This window comes from Brienomyrus brachyistius, chromosome 18 (assembly GCF_023856365.1).
Source record: "Brienomyrus brachyistius isolate T26 chromosome 18, BBRACH_0.4, whole genome shotgun sequence".
Lineage (NCBI taxonomy): Eukaryota > Metazoa > Chordata > Actinopteri > Osteoglossiformes > Mormyridae > Brienomyrus > Brienomyrus brachyistius.
In genome coordinates, this window is record NC_064550.1 from 3834786 (window position 1) to 3850563 (window position 15778).

General features: G+C 40.9%; 1 long non-coding RNA gene across 1 annotated transcript; it reads left to right on the forward strand.

The window, feature by feature from the left end:
- Nucleotides 1–12033: 12033 nt before the first annotated feature.
- Nucleotides 12034–15716, forward strand: LOC125712564 (uncharacterized). The gene is made up of 3 exons (XR_007383343.1): nucleotides 12034–12303; nucleotides 14760–14849; nucleotides 15526–15716. It is a non-coding gene; the product is annotated as an uncharacterized LOC125712564 (long non-coding RNA).
- The last annotated feature ends 62 nt before the right edge of the window (nucleotides 15717–15778 follow it).

Below are 15778 nucleotides of genomic sequence, written 5' to 3' on the forward strand. Positions count from 1 at the left end.
CAGCTGTTGCAGAGGAGTGATGTTGTGGTCACCGAGGCAAAAGCTAAACAGCCAGAAGAAGCAGCCAAAATTTTATCTAGTGCTTTTCCTATTTTTGATACTGATGTAGACGTAGCACCTTAAAGGCCCAGAAGACAGAGAAGACTGGGAAACAGGCTATTAATTATAATAATAATAACAATAATAATAATAACAACAACAATAATAATAATAATAATGCAATGATGCGATGGAGATACTAGTAGCAAAGAGATGACATAAGACAAGCAGGTCAGAGGGAAGGAGAGAGAGACAGAGAGAGAGAGCGAAATGGGGAAGATGGTGGGCGGGGGCGCGGCTATCATTGGGACGTGGGGCCCCGGCTCTTCCGGGCTCTTTGGGGGCTGCGGACATCCTGGTCCTCCCGGGCCTGTCTCCGCCGACCTCGGGCTCTTGTGGGGTGTGGTTGCAGCCTCCCACCTTTGCTATTTAGTACATTCCATGTTGAAAACACACACACGCAACACACGCACACTAGCCTGCATCTCGCCTACACAATTGAGCACACATGTACATATACTTGCACGCACCCATCCAAGCACACACTAAGATTTTATATGCTTGTATAGTTGTGTTACTTTCTGCACACTTTAATTTTGTTTATTCCTTTCTGAATCTATCCACTCCTTTTTTTCTTTTTCCTGTCTTTTTTTTCCTCCTTTTCCTTCTTTTTTTCCCCCACCTAATATGTCCCTCCACTACGGCCAGCTCACCCACTGCAATGTTTTTACATGTGTTAAAACTTAAATAAATAAATAAAATTAAAATAAAAAGAAATCGATCAACATGAGGGGCCTATACAGAGTTTATAGAGCCCCTCATGGTAAATCAAACATGTTTGGCACAGCAGTGCATTCAGACCATGATTCTGCTAAAGCTGCCAGACAGGACAGGGGGGGGGAGAGAAATGGGGAAGATGGAGGGGAGATGGGAAAGGAAACCATCCCCACAGGGAGAGAAGACAGGTCGAAGACTGCCCTCTGTCTGGTGGGGAGAAAGAGAAGCAGAGAGATGTAGATATAGAGAAAGACAGAAGTGCTTTAAAAAAGAGATAGTTATGTTCCAATCTTTCCTCCCTTCTTGATGACACACACTTTTTTTTTAAAAAAAGAGTTAAAAAAGCACTTATGAGTACAGCCTGTACCTTAACTATATGGTAAGATCACACCTTACACACCACAGGATGACTGTAGCTTTTTAAGAAAGCCCTTATTATCAGCCATGATCAGAGGAGACTTGGGCAGAATTCACACATTATAAAGCATAACTCCACAGCGGCTAATTAAGTAGGAAAGTCACAGCCTCAGTTTTAATCATAGGTACTCAGATTTGCGAAGCCTAACTATAATAAGGACGCAATGTACCGATATTTCCATGGCATCATTCTTCATAGTGTAACATTTTTCTTGTATAATTTCGATTGAAGTTTACTTAAAGGACAGTTGCACATGAAGTCACACTGCACCATCTACACCAAGTAACAGCTGTCATCTGCCACATTAGTGCAGAGTTTCCAGTTTAATGCAATACCCCGTGGGCCCTATTTTCCACTGGCGCAAAGGGTATGGAACGTCATGCGTGACGAAACCCTCTGAATCAACACGCCAAATCTGTATATCTTAAGACATCAAAAATGAACTTGCTAACACATTCATCACATTCATTAAGACATTGGGACCATTAAAGCTTCCATACTACTGGCTTGCTTCACATACCCCCCCATTCTGACACAGGAGCTGTTGTACAGTATGTATGCCTGTGTTATGGACATGTGGGCTCCACGTTTCGGTAATGATGTATGATGCTGACTCTACGTTTCGGCACGTATCTATCGTGTGTTATGTGCAAATTTGATGTACACGTATCCATTTATGCGGGTAATTTTACACTCTGGTGGCTGGTGGCACAAAATGACCTGCAGAAACTTCACTTGCACTAAAAATATATGTAACATGGCCGATTTTTAATATTTAATTGTATGTGACACATATTACAGACATATGTGTCAAGTACTGCGATGGGCTGGCCCCCCCATCCTGGGTTGTTCCCTGCCTCGTGCCCATTGCTTCCGGGATAGGCTCCGGACCCCCCCACGACCCAGCAGGATAAGCGGTTTGGAAAGTGGATGGATGGAAAAACTGAGGCAGCAAACTTTGTGAAGATCAATATTCGTGTCATTCTCAGAGCCTCAGGCTGTATATTGCAACCCTCTTATATGGAGTCCCAGTCCTGAGGTCCCCAGAAGGTGATCAACAGTGAAAAGGAAAGAATCCTGAGAGAAAAGAGAACTCTGCCTGGAGCAGGGCAGTACATGTTTACAGTTAATGTCATGTGTTTAACCTAAAGCAAAAGAAAAGGTATTTCCAAACATTTATAGGCCTCAAATTGGGCATTGCACAGCTTACAATGATGTGAGATTAAAGAAGGTCCCTTAATACCTTAAAAAATAGAGTCTTGTACACAAAGGAAGCCTATTGAAGATAAGCGACTGGAGTATAGGGCCATTTTTGTGTTTGTAAACAGTGGTTATGTGTTTTCTTGGTGGAGCTTAACTGGTGACAGAAAGTGACAGTTTTTCAGTAGCAGTCAGGTGTGTGCACTAAAATCAAATTTAGAAAATAAGAATATGGATCTGGATGCCTCCTCTAGTTGTTTTAATTAATAATTTTCCAGCAGAAGACACGTTGTCTAACAATAATAAGCGAGCAATGAGGTGAAGCTTCCTGAGCCATACTTACTGTCGGGTCAATAGGTCAAGAATTCAAATGACCACGGTTACACTGGCTGGACATCTTCGTATCCCTTGCGGCAAAACCCAGCATCTTTAAGAAAAAAAAGCTCTAGGCATACGAATCTCTTGATGCATACAATTTTGTATTTTGCAGTCATGTCCAGGACATTGAATACCGAGATTTGTCGAACGATTTTTGTGTATTACGGACTGACGTACTGCCTAGCCATCGGCAAGGGCATAAAACACAGCTATACAAGACGGGCTGTTATTAAATCATCAGAAAACTGTACACAGGTATCCCCTGCTTTATGAATGTTCACTATATACCACTTTGCTTTTGCGAAAAGACATTACATTAGCATCTGATTTTGGTAGCTGAAAAAAATCTGAAGTGGATGAACGCTTTTACAAAAAAAAAGAAAAATGAAAATAGCATTTGTTTATCAGTGAACCATTCATGGATATACAGTCATGTGTCGTATAACAACGTTTCAGTCAACAATTGACCACATATAAAACGGCGGACCCATACCATTATAATGTTGCTGAAAAATTCTTGTCACCCAGTAACACTGTAGTTCGATAAGTCTTTCTTTATTGTTATTTAGGCCATAACATTTAGCCTAGGTATATGGATGGCTATTGGAAAGTACACTCTATGATGTTCTCATAGTGACAAAATCGCCTAACAATGCATTTCTCAGACAAATCCCATCTAGGATGTCCCTGCACTGGCCGGCTAGAGCCCGAGACGCGGGATCCTCCTGGACTTTGGGCTGTGCTAGCCAGTACATTACCTTGTTGACGAGACCGAGGTATCGATCCTCGATCAGAGGAAGTGTCTTCACTTTCGGGAGTCCTGTCATTCTGTCATGTCTGGACATGAGCACGGACCAGGGAATCAGGAGCAGGAAGACCGAGGATCAGGAACGAGAGATTTATTGTAGGAAAACAGGGCGAGGCACACAAAACAGACGTCAGACTACATCGACTTTACAAGATTGCAATGACAGGACTGGGGAAACATTCTCGAACGCGGACTGAAATGCACAGGACTAATGGCAGAAATAAGAAACAGCTGGTAAATGCAGGGATTCCACATGAGGTTAACGAGTGGGGCGGGGCACACAGGAGGATCGGGCGAGCAGGGCGTGACAATACGACCTATCACTAGTATTTTTTTTTTTTATGGTTGTAGTTCATTCTTTATTTTTCATTCTTTGTTTTCAGATCCCTGCAACTTTGAATTTTACACAGGATGTTACTGATGCTACATATAACTGTGGGCACACATTCGATTTAGTCATTTCAAGAGGCTTAAATGTAAAGATTAACTGTCACATTGATGTTGCAGTCTCAGTTCATCATTGTATGTTTTTTGAAGTTGCTTCCACTCCAAGATATGAAATGAAGCAAGTGTTGAGAGATTTGCTAATGTTTTAAATGAGACTCCCCCTGAAATTATAACTATCAATGAAAAGGTAATTCATTTTAACAGCTGCCTAAGATCAGCCCTAAATGTAGTTGCTCCGGAAGTAATTTGGAAGAAATCTATTTAAAAAAAAATACACCATGGAGATGTGAGCATGTGCAGCACTTTAGCAGTTCACCATGATGCTCTTAAACAGTCTATTGATATTCATAACAAAGCAATGAGCAGTGAGAGACAAAAGTATTTTAGTTATAAACAGTTATTAATAATAACAATAACCATATAATACTCTTCCATACAATTAATCAGTTCTTAAACTCCTCCCCTTCATCTAAATGCCCTGTCATTGCATCCCCCTCTATCTGTGAACTTGCTCAGTTTTTAAATACTAAAATTACCAATATTCAATCAAGTATAACCCAGACAGTAGACACAGTAATGGATCCTGCACCTTTTGGCCCACAACACATAATGAATTTGTTCGGTAAGATTGATGAAGCTGAGCTGAATAAAATATTCAATGCTTTAAGTAATTCCACCTGTCCTTGATCCCATTCCTACATCTCTATTTAAAGAAGCTATTGACTGTATAGTTTTAGCAGAGCAGGATATCACAAACTACTCATTAAAAGAAGGCCCTTTTCCAGAAATATTTAAATGAGCAGTTGTTAAGCCCCAACTTGAGAAGAATACGTTAGACAATTATACACTCAGTAACTATAGACCCATTTCCAACTTGCCTTTCATGAGCAAAGTTTTAGAAAAAGTGGATTTTAATCAGATTAATGACTTTCTCTCTGGAAAAAATATTCATGAGAAGTTCCAGTCTGGTTTTAGCCAAGGACACAACACTGAAACAGCATTAGTTAAAGTTGTGATCTAACAATTACTATGGATATGAATGCTGTGTCTATTCCTGTACTCCTAGATTTAAGTGCTACTTCTGATACAGTTGTGCCAATAATGTGATTATAATGTACTTTTAAATTGCCCGAAGGAACAGATTGGTTTATCTGGAATGGGCTTAAATTGGTTTAGGACATATGGAAGGCAATACTTTATTAGCTAAGGGGACCGTGTATTAAAAATACATGATAGTCATTATGATGTACCACAGGGCTCTGTGCTGGGTCCCCTTTTGTTGTCCTTGTATATCCTGTCATTGGGTAAAATTTGCATGTTGTCAGTTTCCATAGCTACGCTAATGATCCTCAGTTATACACATCTGTAGTGCCAGAGGATGCCAATGGTGTAAAATTTGAAGTTTTAAATCGACAAGCACCTTCATGTATTTCAGAGTGTCTGACTGAAAATGTTCCAGATGGGAACACTGGGAAGTTTGGCCATGGAATACTATTTGTTCGTATTTCTGCACCAAACAAATAATAACCCCCACCCCCAAACTTGGCAAATTTTATCACTGAGGACTGGGGGGGGTGGTCCTGATTTTTCTACATTTAAGTTCATTGACACAGAAACCCTTGAATGACGGGCTCAACAAAATACATCCTAAAACACATCACTATATATCTGAGCTGATAGAGAGGTCAAAATTAGCATCCCAACCGCCGATTCCATTTACATACAACCCTCTGAAAAAGCAAACTTGGAGGAAATGGCAAACAAAAAACAAGCGGCATCTGCCATGAAAGTCAAAAAGATCTGTAGTGGTTTAGAATGAAATAGATTCCCAGCCAATTAAAGTTTAAATTATCCCATTCTCCAAAATCACAAAACAATTTCATGGTCAACCACCAATGCTCTCCTCAAGGAGGCCCTAGTTACAATGCAGACAGAAGACTTAAAGGGCACTATTTTGACAATCTAAGGCAAAGTATGCAACTAATATTTATGGGTGTGTCTAAATCCATTTTGCTATTTTGACGGTGAAAAAAACAGATTTTACAGGAAAAATAATGCATTAATCCAAGTGAAAATGGTAGATTACCTGCATTCAGATAACATTCTGAGGGATAACCAACATGGATTTAAGAAAGGTAGATCCTGTTTAACTAATTTACTTGAGTTCTTTGAGGAAGCTACAAGAGAAATTGATCACAAAAAGGCCTACAATGTGATCCTTAGATTTCCAGAAGGCCTTTGATGTTTTCCCCCACCAACGGCTCTTGTTTAAGGTATAAGCTGCAGGGATTTTAGGAACTGTAGCAGCTTGGATTGAAAACTGGTTAACAGACATGGAGCAGCAAGTAGTTATTAAAGGCACAATGTCACAGTCAGCCTGCATTCATAGTGGGGTACTGCATGGTTCAATTTTAGGACCACTATTGTTCCTAATTTACATTAATGATATTGACACCAAAACATACAGTAAACTGGTTAAATTTGCAGACGACACCAAGGTGGGTGCAGCAGAGAGGCTGCAACTGGATCTTGATCTAATTAGGGACTGGGCTGATACCTCGCAGATAAAATTTAACATAGATAAATGTAAGGTAATCCATGTATGGAGCAGAAATATAAAGTACAGATATTTTATGGGTTCCACTGAAATAAAGGTAGCTGATTATGAGAGAGACCTTGGAGTGTATTTTGATGCTTCCATGTCCAACTCACGCCAGTGTGGGGAAGCAATAAAAAAGGCCAATAGGATGTTGGGTTACATCTCTAGGTGTGTGGAGTTTAAGTTAAGGGAGGTGATGTTACAATTATATAATTCCTTGGTAAGACCCCACCTTGAATATTGTGTGCAGGTTTTGTCACCATACCTTAAGAAGGACATTGCTGCCTTGGAAAGGCTGCAACGTAGGGTTACAAGAATGATTCCTGGTCTTAGAGGAATGACTTATGAGGAGAGATTAGCTGAGCTGAATCTGTTTAGCCTCGAGCAAAGGAGACTAAGGGGGGACATGACCCAGGTATATAAGATTCTAACAGGTCTGGATGCTGTTCAGCCAAATGGCTCTTTCAATATTAGTTTAAATACTTACTGGGTCACGAGGGATCCGGAGCCTATCCCAGAAGCAATGGGCACGAGGCAGGGAACAACCCAGGATAGAGGGCCAGCCCATCGCAGGGCACACTCACACACCATCCACTCGCACATGCACACTTCGAACCCGGGTCCCAGAGGTGTGAGGCAACCTACTGCAGAGCATCTTACTGGAAGTGGAGTTTCTCCACTTGGTATGATTGACAAGCGATGCTGAAAGAGGAAAAAGTATTAAGCTTAACGTCATGTAACCATTTTACCAACACATCCAATTACTAAATCAAAATGTGAGTCTGAATGTGAAGATTTGAAAAATCTCCACCTGTTTGTGTCAATTGCCTTCTAGTTAAATGCGGTGCATATTTTGCAGCAAGCATGTTAGCAAATTAGTTTTACTCATACACAGTGCCGCATCACAAGTTAATTGTTTCACAATACTAAAATGCGTGAACTGAGTAAGGACTTCTCAACTCAGGCCCTGGGACCTAATCACTGCAGGGCGTTTGATCACCAGGACCAGTATGGACTCCATGTAGAATCAATAATCCACGGTAGGTAGCAAATTAATTCAAATTCTTCCAGACTGATCTCCTGCCAGTTGGTGTCAAAGCTCCCTTTCCCCACTAAGTCTGACATCTGGATAATAGTGTTATCTTTGGGCTCAGAACAACAGAAAGGAAGATATTATCAGTTCTGGCCTTACAAAATCTTCTTGGCACTGGCATCTTCTGTATCATGCACTGTGCAGGCAGTCTGTATGTAACTTGTATGGAAATTTCCCGGACACTACAAATGCTATTTTCTGATTGGCTGGTAGGTGGCTATGAACTTACCTTATCCATTACATCACAACGTGAGAAATGTAGAGTGTGATCGTGTGAACTGGTTGAAATGCGTGTGTCTCATACGTGAGACTTGAAAGCCCTGTATCATGTGTTGAAAATGGGGGCAGACTGAAAAGCGGAAGGTGGACTGTTGGCGCCATATCCTGCTCCAAATAGGTTTTTTAGGGAAAGGGTTGGGATGAGCCTTAGTAATGAAAAAAGGTCTGAGGTAAAATTTGCAACCTGATCACCCAGAGTGCATTTTAGAACCAAGTGTAAACAAGAACAGTATGTGTTTGGCGATATTGAGGGTTCTTTTCAGTGTGTAAAAACTGTAAACAGAAAATGCTGTAAAGGTATTTAATCCTCCCCATGTCGTCGTGGGGTTTCCTCCGGGTACTCCGGTTTCCCCCCCACAATCCAAAAACATGCTGAGGCTAATTGGAGTTGCTAAATTGTCCATAGGTGTGCATGTGTGAATGAATGGTGTGTGAGTGTGCCCTGCGATGGGCTGGCCCCCCATCCTGGGTTGTTCCCTGCCTCGTGCCCATTGCTTCCGGGATAGGCTCCGGACCCCCCGCGACCCAGTAGGATAAGCGGTTTGGAAAATGGATGGATGGAGGTATTTAATCCAAATTACTGAAGCATCACTGAAGGTGGGATCAAACACAAAAAACGGGTGATATTTTTTATGAGAGACATAACAAAATTCTCATATTGTGTAATAAATACCTGTTGGTTTTCATGTAAGTAAAACTTGCAAAACGAAGCCTTGGTGTGGTCTAGGTGCAGTAATGGCTGGCAGATGTCTTGTGATGACTTGAATACAAACTTTTTTTGCAGAGCCACTGTTATCTTTTGCATTGATTTATTTATGGAAATATATTTCAGAGATTATGGAGTTTGTTTTGGCTGGTAAACAGGAAAAGCAGTAAATATGATACAGCATGTAGTGTTGAGGGGTCTGGTTTGTGCTTCCTGTCTTCACTTTAGAAGGTTGTGACCCTTGAGATTTAGTGGAGCAGCGCTGCTAAATTATTCAGGTGGCACATGATTGCTGTGTTCTCTAGAGAAGGCCAGGAAGGCCTGCAAGCTGCTTGACTGACATTTGCACATAAAAATGGGCTTGGTGATTCCCCATGCACCATCACTGTTTAAGAATAATAGTACAAGGACTGTTTTCCAGATGCTTGACGACTGATGAGGGGGTTTATGAAAATATGAATAGCACCTGCTGTCAATGTGACTCACATGCTCGAAAATGACCCATAAAAATGTTAAAAAGTTTAAATCCTTTGACTGAATTCCACATAAAAGTTACTTATTTTACATCAATGTTTCTTCATAACCACATCAGGCCTAACCAATACATATGGTTAAATTGTTGGTATTACTACTAGCATGGACTAAAAGTTGACATGCCCATCCTAGGAGCAGAACAGCTGATCAGCGGGAATCAACTGCACCTGGGACCAACATCTATAAAAGAGCGATGCTTACCTAACTAACGGAGCGATTCTTTTTCTCTGTCCTGTTTCCTGCTCAGCCCTAATCCTGACTGGCCTGCAAAGTTTCACCCTGCTTCCTGACATCCAGGATGTCACTTATTCAGCCCCTGTTGCTTTCGTCCTTGATCACAAGGCATCACCCCCTCCCCCCCAGCTTCTGAGACCCCCAAGTTCTGGAACCTGTGCCCAGCCCCAGCACACTGACTTGGTTGTGGTTTCTGTCCACTTGTGTAGATAAAGTCCCAAGGAGCTAACCCATCTGCCTGTATGAGTGCTCAACATGTTCTCATGACAAAAGTTTAGAATGCACTGCTGATAAAATAAGTCAACTGCATTGTCCAAACAACTTTATACACTACAGCGTAGGCTGTGATTTATTATTCAAACCAATTTCTAATCACTGCCACTAAAAGCCTACACATTAGAATCAGAATTCACCTTATTGACTAGTTACAATAGCATGTACTAGAAATTTGTTTTAGCAGTGTTGGTGCTTAGTTTCACAGACAACATATAAGAACAAAGGGTATAAATTAAGTAAAATAGATAAGATGAAATAAAACAAAGAATAAAAGGAATAAAATAAATAATGCACAGTACAAGCTGTACTAACAATAATTATAAGAACAGGAAGGGATCAGAGGTATTGAATATAGGGTATAAAAATATGAACATATATTACAACCCATAGATGAACAAAGATGCACAAGCATGGATGCAGAGTAAGTGGGGGAGTGGCAGAGATAGGGATGGTGTCAGCGAGGGTCGTTTCGGCTTGTTGATGAGTTCATCTGCTGAAGGAAAGAAGCTGTTTTGTGATGTGCAGTCCTGAGTCTCTTGCTGGATGGTAGTTTTTTGAACAGTCCATGTTCAGGATGGGAGGGGTCAGCCAAGATCTTTCCTGCCCGTGCCAGGGATCTGGAGGCGTGTAGGTCCTGTTGGGATGGCAAGTTGCAGCCAATCACCTTATCTGTAGAGCAGATACTACACTGCAGTCTGTCCTTGTCCTTGGCAGCAGTATACCAGACAGTGATGGAGCAGGTGAGGATGGACTCAATGATGGCTGAGTAAAAGTGCACCATTACCGATCTTCAGCAGCCTTAGAAAGTACATCCTTTGATTGGCATTTCTGATGAGGGAGCTGATGTTCAGCTCCCATCTGAGGTCCTGGGAGATGACGATGCTCAGGAAACGGAAGGACTAAACTGTGTTGACTGCAGATTCATGAAGGGTTATGGGGGGGGGGGGGGGGGGACTGGGTTGCGCCTGAAGTCCACTACCATCTCTGCTATTTTTAGCGCACTGAGCTCCTGATTGTTCTGGCTGCACCAGCTCACCAGATGAAAGGGATGGATTCATCGCCACCACAGATGATTTCAATGAGGGTAGTATTGTTTGCGAACTTCAGTGGCTTGATGGACTGATGACTGGTGGTACAGCTGTTACTATACAAGGACAAAAACAGGGGTGACAGGCTGCAGCCTAGAGGGGAACCAGTGTCTCTCCACTTTAACGTGCTGCTTCCTTTTTGTAGGTGGAGTTCGGCACACCCGGCGGGGAGAATTTGTCCTGGAGCAGAGCTGGGACACTCTGGACCCCTGGGTGAGAGGCTAAGAGGGAGGAATGTCCCCATTGGATCATCCGAGAGTGCAGGAAATCCAGGACAAAGATCTGATTCTTGGGGAACCCCACAGGTGGGTGGATGAAATGCTGCAACACATGATGCAGGTCTCTGTTCCAGCAAAATAAAGGAATGACAGAAGGGTTACTTTTACATTCCTCTCCCCTCTCCACCCCAAACTGACTAGGAAAGACGTCAGTCTTATGGTTCTTCACTCCCGGTCTGAAGGACAGCAGAAAATTAAATCAAATAAAGAAACAGAGACCATCTAGCTTGACGGAAAATAAGTTTTTTTGGATCGCAAATACTGAAGGAGAATGGTTAACAATAAAAGGAAAATGAGTAAAAAAAAACTGCGGATTTCATATTGTCAATTGTAAGCAGGTAGAACTGAAACATGAAACGTAATGCAGTTTCTGTATTGACACCAATTGCTAGTATTTTTAAAGTCTTTGTGCTGCGATTGACTATATGTTACTCTTGGATAGGAAATCCGCTGGTGTTTTGAAAGAATGATACGATTTTGAGTTAGGTTTGCAGTGTTGCGATAGAGATTGTGTATATAGAGAAAGTTTTTTGGGGATTTTGAAATGTAGAGTTGGTATTTAATGAGCAAAATGTGGTTTGAGCAGAAAATTAATTTCACTAATAGCGTGATGTCAGGGCATTGCTGTGTTTACAGTTTAGAAAAAGTAGGACTATCTTAAGCACAGGTAAACACTTGTTAGCAATTTTTAGAAACTGTAACTTAAAATGAGAGAAAAACAGAGGTTGCTAGCAAGAGAGTAAGCTCCTGTCCACACACACAAATGGCGTTTTTTTTTTTTAAAAAAAAAACATAGCCTTATCTTGGTGTTTTTGCCTTTCGTTCACATACAAACTTTTTAGGTCACTGAAAATGGAACTTTTGTAAAAGTCTGTCCAGAGTGAAGATTTTCAGAAACTCTGTTTTTGGTGCCGATGTGAATACAGGGAAAACTGAGATTTTGGCACTATTATCTACTTTGTTTAACATCAGAATGTGCACCGTTTGCTGTTTACGTTAGCGGTTTTTAGCCTGGCAGAACTGCTAATAGGGTTTCTGATTGGCCATCTGTCACATCGCCCCTCACTTGCACACTGGGCAGTCAGCGGGGATCCAAGACACCTGGGATGGCACCTTAAAAGACCAAGCCCTACGATTCTCCAACACAAGGTATTGTTGATGACATACGACATACTGAGCGTCTCTACTGTCTCCTGTCTAGCCCTGATCCATCCGCCCTGCCATGTGGTTCGTTAGCATGAGTGGCTAACTACTAAAGCTCCGCCGAGTTCGCTCACGTTAACTCTCACAAATGCAAACTCTGCGCAGTCTCAGCAAATTAATTAATTAATGTATATTCATACAGAGAAAACGTTAGTCACGTTCTGCCTTCCCTCTCTAATGCAGTGAACACGGAGATCGCGTCCGCCTTCCCAGTTTTCGCTCCCGCGCAGTCCGTGACCTTTCAATTTAACAGTAGTTCGGTGCATACAAATCATACTAAAATAAATTATATTTTACATCCACACTTTAGGATAGTAAAGTTTACGCCATACATTTCACTTTTATAATGAAATGATTACATTAGAAAAATTGTAAAAGAAATTTAAACAAATAAAACTTGTATACAGTACATTTCCCAAAATTCAGTTCTAACGAATATCACTACAATATAAGCTGGAAACATAACTTATTCCCCTATTTATTTCTCATAAATAATAGCCAAACACACACTTTTTAGTCCAAATAAGTAATTATGAACTACATGCAATCTCTGTTTTAACTCACAATTATCTAAATGGCTTTTTATATTGTGTTACACCTGTATACGTTGGAACAAGGCCTAATTTCACTCTAGATGGTAGGCTACACTAAGGCATGAAAAAAAATCTCACAGCTGTCCAAGTATGCAGGATCATGGTGGCAACTTTTACATGAAAAAATACAAAGAAATTACATTATTCATATTTCTCCCATTCAATAATAAGGATTGTTACTGTCATGCCCGGTTCGTCCGCTCCTCCTGTGTGCCACGCCCCCGGATTACCCACGTGTTCTTTCCCGATTGTACCCAGCTGTGTCTGCTTCTTTTCAATCAGTCCAGTGTATTTCAGTCCGTGTCTTACCTTAGTCCTTCGTCCGTCATTGATGTTGTCGATGCCCATGTCCTGTCCTGCCTTGCCTTCATTAAATCCCCGTATACCCCGTACTCTGTTTGCCTTGCCTACTTCCTGCCCGCACGATCGCCGCTCTGCCCGCGATCGCTGCCGTCTCCCGTGACAGTTACTTAATTCGTACCCATTTTTTGGTGGCTACCAATTCATTTAGTCATTTGAAAAATATTCTAATGAATACATCATCCTGGTACACTAATTTTTAATTTAACGTCGAATATACAGTCAAACCTCCCTTATCCGGGCAGAATGGGACTGAGGTGCCAGTAAGTAAGAAATACCCGTAACTTAGAAATACATGAACAGTACAGTACACATACAAACTACATGATATTTATGAGGTGTAGGGTTTATAATAGGATGTTATTTCATAATCCGGGATAGGCTCCGGACCCCCCCGCGACCCAGTAGGATAAGCGGTTTGGAAGATGGATGGATGGATGTTGTATGCTGTTGTTTGAATAGGGAGTAAGGTGTAGAATTTGTCGTTGTGTTTTTGTTTTCTCTGCACTTAGATAAGTTAGCTTTGGGTTGCGTTCGGAAGCTGGATTTCATTTTGTTTATTGTTTTTGCTATAGTCACTTCTGAGTCCTTTTGCACCAGGTTTATTTGTTCTGTATCCGTGGCGAGTCAATAAAAACAGAAAAATATATAAAAAAAATACCCTTTTGTCTACTTGTTCCCTTGTCCATCGCACCCTGTCCTTCCCTTACTCCACGTCCCCTTCCCCTCCAATGTTGGAGGTCCGGATAAGGGAGGTTTGACTGTAAATAAAATATACATTTCCCATAGCTACAAAAATACATACAGCCATGTTTTTAAACAAATCTGCATTTAAAAATCCTGGCTTAATCATGGTTCTGCTGGCCGAAGGCTACGCTGAGCAGCAGGTTGCTTTCAGGGTCAGAATTTCTAAGACAGCAGTACACATGAGCAAGGTGAAGCAGGAGACACTGGCAATAACCAGCCGGCAAAGGGCAGAAGCGACGTTCTAATGCCAGAGATGACTGTCAGTTTATTCCACACTTTCTCATGAATTGTAGGATGACATCAAGTAGCCTTCAAAAGGAATGGGAAACATTAAGTGCAGGTTGTGAAGTGCACTCCTAGTACAGTTTGTATCAAGCTTCTACAAGCAGGACTGAAGCCCCATAAAGCAAGGAAGAAGCCCTTTATTTATATGAAACAGTGAAGAACATTTATATATATAGTTATTTTCTTTTCACAGACGCACACCCATAAATTGAGAAGAATGAAGAAAAAACTTGCTGTGGTGTCTTAATTTTTTCCCGCGGCTGCATATGTGTGTGTGTGTGTGTGTGTGTGTATGTATGTATTAGGCAGCTGCTGCATCGATCATAGCTCGGGATTTCTCCACAACCTGTTTTACACTTCCACGTTCTCCTCCTCTCAAGTCGCTCAACAATATATCTGCGTTCGTTTCTCTTTTAGACGAGCCTTCGAGTGTTTGCAGCGCACTGGCAAGAAAGGAAGGAGACAGGAGAAAGATCGTCGCTATACGTACATGCAGACAGTGAATAGGTAAGACAGTTTGTTATCCGTTTAAAGTAATATGGATGCTTGGTATGAGTGATTTGGTGCTCTGCGTGAATATGGGAGAATTACGCATAAGAAATTAACAGAGGTAAATTTAAACCAATTCATAAATTATATCTCTCGTTTCTCTTTTTTCTTGAAACAAGTAAAATAGGTGTGTCATTTTTACTTTTATACTTCATGTAAATGCATCTCTTTACTACTTGAACAATATAAATAAAACAAAAACGCACGTTTCAGTTTTTTAATTGAAACAATAACTATTTGAATAGCAACGATCTAAGTAAGTATTATGTTTTATAAGCTTTTAGAATATACGCAACATTCATTTAATTGTACAAGATGGAAAAGTGAGGGTCTGTTTACATCTAAACATTTAGGCACTTGTGGATTTTCTTTTTCTTTGATGATTATGCTTCCCTAACGGAATGGCTTAGCCTTGTCTATATCTTCCTAAGTGACTCAAAGCAGTTGTGGAGCGATTATTCTCTTCATTACGTTAATCGCTTTTTATAACACGTATAATTTTGAACAACATTATTTTAAATATGTATTATTCAAATGCATAGAAAGGCTAGTTATAATATTTAATATGAAACAATTAACAGTGTGGGATTTTATTAATATGTTCCTATTTTTCCTCAACGTGTGGGGATTTAAGGTTCCACAAGATGTGCTATTATGAAGGACTGAAAGATAAAAAGTAAAAGACACGCGACTGAAGGATTCGGCGACAACCATCATCCGAATTGTACTCTGCTTCGCACTCCAGCAGGGGTCCCGCCAAAAAGAACCGAGGTGAAATAGTAAATAATCTCGCAAAATATTTTTAAATTTTACTTTTTGGTTTTGTTTTCTCCCCTTTTTGGAAAAAAAACACGGCCAAAACGGATCCCATGAAATGAATTCATGTT